We start from the raw sequence: 3082 nt of genomic DNA, 5'->3' as shown, positions 1-3082 counted from the left end.
GCTTGGGGAGGCTGGTCCCATGGGAAGGTTCCAGGTTCATGCATCTCTTCTTCCTGTCAGGATTTTGAGCAAACATTCCTGGCGTGTTTCTCAAGTACGGGATTCAAATGGCATGGCGGGCCAGGTAGGAGCTAGCTGCCTCAACCACCGTGCCACCGGCTGGCCCCAAAAGTTAATTTAAAAAAAAAAAAATTAATACCTTCTTACATACAAATCCCAACCAATTAGAAATTGTCCTGAAAGGGGGCCAGCTGGTGGCATGGTGGTTGGGCACTGAATTTTCACATGGCTGACCACAGTTCGAGTCCCACACCTGGCAGCTTACTTTCTCAACTTCTGTCTGTCTCTGGTGAGCCACTTGCCATATTGGGTCGTTGGAAAAGTCATGATGTATTTTTCATAGAAAACTATGTTATTACTTTTCCAATGACTCAATTAAAAAATAATAATAAATAATTATTTTCTAAAAAGAAATTGTTATGAGTGAAAATATCTCATTACTAAAAGCAGCCCCAAATATATAAAAACATCTAGGAAATGGGATAGTATCTTAATATGTGCAATTTGCATTTGAAAAAATCCAATTTGTTTTTAGAGGTTTTTTTGCTATAGGGTGCGTGCACTTGCCAGTCAGACAGACAGAGACAGAGAGATAGAAAGCGAGAAATCCCCCCCCAGGGGGGATGGCCACGCCGCAATCCCTTCTCCTCCATTCTCCTCTCGGGATCTTGGGCACGCACGCACATGTGCCTGGCGTGAGTTTAAGCCACCGGGTCCGGGACACGAACCATGGTCAATTACATGGGAGTCCAGCGACATAGCCATTACACTAACTGCTGGTCCCAAAAAATCCAATGTTTTTAAGAAACATATATGAGAATACATGTTCATTAAAAATTTTGAATAAATGGTGAGACAATCTATTCTTAGATAGGGAGACTCCAAATTTAATGATACCTGTCTATCACATGTGCATACCTATACGTTATCCGGCAAACTTGTATATCACAGAAGCGTTTCTCTCTGGAAAGACACACAAGAAATTGGGTAACAGTATGTTCTCCCAGAGAGGGGGACTGAGTCAGTGGGAATGGGGTGTACATTTGTTTCCTTTTTGTAGCTTTTATCCAACGAGTATGTACAAGTTCAGAGCATTTATAGAAAATGCCTATCGTGAAAAAGCTATGCACAGCTTTCCAAACAACTTTTGTGCAAAATTAAACTCATACTTTTTTTTTTTTTTTTTAATTTGCTATAGGGCATGTGCACTTGCCAGAGAAAGAGGGAATGGCCGTGCTGCAATCCCTTCTCATCCATTCTTTTTTCAGGATTTTGGGCACGCATGCACATGTGCCTGGCATGTCATTCTTTCTTTCCTTTTTTCAAGGTTTTTGCCACAGGGCATGTATGCTCTCCGAAGAGACAGAGAGAAAGACAGCATGAGGCTAAGTGAGAAGTCACTTCTCCTAGGGGCTTGACCACACAGCAGTCCCTTCTCCTCCAGTCTCCTCTTCTGATTTTGGGCACACATGACTTTTTTTTTTTTTTAAGAATTACTTTATTTAATTTTATTTATTCATTTATTTATTTTTTAATCTGACCAGGGAGGGACACAGATAGAGAGAAAAAGGGAAAGTGAGCAAGCAAGCCACCAGATCCAGGACTCAAACTATGGCTGGCCATGTGTCAGTTTCCAGCACCCTAACCACCATGCCACCTGCTGGTCCCCCATGCTATGCATGATTTTCAAGCCACCGGGTCCAGGACTTGAACCGTGGTCAGCAATGTGGGAGCCCAGTACCTTAAACGCTATGCTACCTGCTGGCTCCCTGGCATATTTTTCAAGCCACTGGGTCTGGGACTCAAACTGCCCAGTTGGCCATGTGTGGGATCCATCTACCTTACCCATCACACCACCTGGCTAGCCCATTAAATGTGTATTTTAATTCAATTTTTTCATGAACTTTTTGAAGTTTTCTTGTGTTATTTATTTAAAATTTGTTTCAATAAAGAAAAAAAGAAGAAAGAAAGGCAGTTGGAAGAGCCTTCTGAATGCAATTAAGCCCGACCTTGGGGACAGTCACCTTTCCAGTTCTGCCTTAGGGGTCTCTGTGACCTCAGACAGGGCTGGACCTCTCCACCCATTCCGCCTCCTTCCCTGTCACACAGGTGGGTGGGAGTGGAACTAAGATGAGAGTCCCCGTGCCACCTCACCAGCACCGGAGTCCTCTGCAGGGCACCCTGCTGCTTCCCTGCTTCATCCTTTTCATCATGAACTTGAGGCTCCTCTTCCACGCTGGGCACATGTGTGCCTGTGTGTGTGTGCTCTGTGTTTGCATGTGCCTGTGTGTTCTGTGTGTGTACCCATGTGCATGTGCCTGTATGTGTGTACCTCTATTTGTGTGTGCTTGTGCGTCAGTGTGTGCCTGTGTGTGTGCGCTCTGTTTGCATGTGCCTGTGCATCTGTGTGTGTGCTCTGTATGTGTGCCCGTGTGCCTGTATGTGTGTGCCTGTGTGTGTATGCTCTGTGTGTGTGTTCTGTGTGTGAGTGTGCCTGTGTGTGTTCCTGTGTGTGCTCTGTGTGTGAGTGTGTCTGTGCGTGTGCTCTGTGTGTGTGCCTGTGTGTGCTCTGTGTGTGAGTGTGCCTGTGCGTGTGCTCTGTGTGTGTGCCTGTGTGTGCTCTGTGTGTGAGTGTGCCTGTGTGTGTGCTGTGTGTGCCTCTGTGTGTGTTCCTGTGTGTGCTCTGTGTGTGCCTCTGTGTGTGCATGCTCTGTGTGTGAGTGTGCCTGTGTGTGTGCTCTGTGTGTGCCTCTGTGTGTGTGTGTGCTCTGTGTTTGAGTGTGCCTGTGCGTGTGCTCTGTGTGTGCCTCTGTGTGTGTGTGCTCTGTGTTTGTGTGTGCCTGTGCGTGTGCTCTGTGTGTGCCTGTGTGTGCACGCTCTGTATGTGAGTGTGCCTGTGTGTGTGCTCTGTGTGTGCCTCTGTGTGTGTGTGTGTGCTCTGTGTTTGTGTGTGCCTGTGCGTGTGCTCTGTGTGTGCCTCTGTGTGTGTGTGTGTGCTCTGTGTTTGTGTGTGCCTGTGCGT

This window comes from Tupaia chinensis, unplaced genomic scaffold, assembly GCF_000334495.1.
Source record: "Tupaia chinensis unplaced genomic scaffold, TupChi_1.0 Scaffold000628_1, whole genome shotgun sequence".
NCBI classification, from domain to species: domain Eukaryota; kingdom Metazoa; phylum Chordata; class Mammalia; order Scandentia; family Tupaiidae; genus Tupaia; species Tupaia belangeri.
This window is presented reverse-complemented; position numbering follows the sequence as displayed.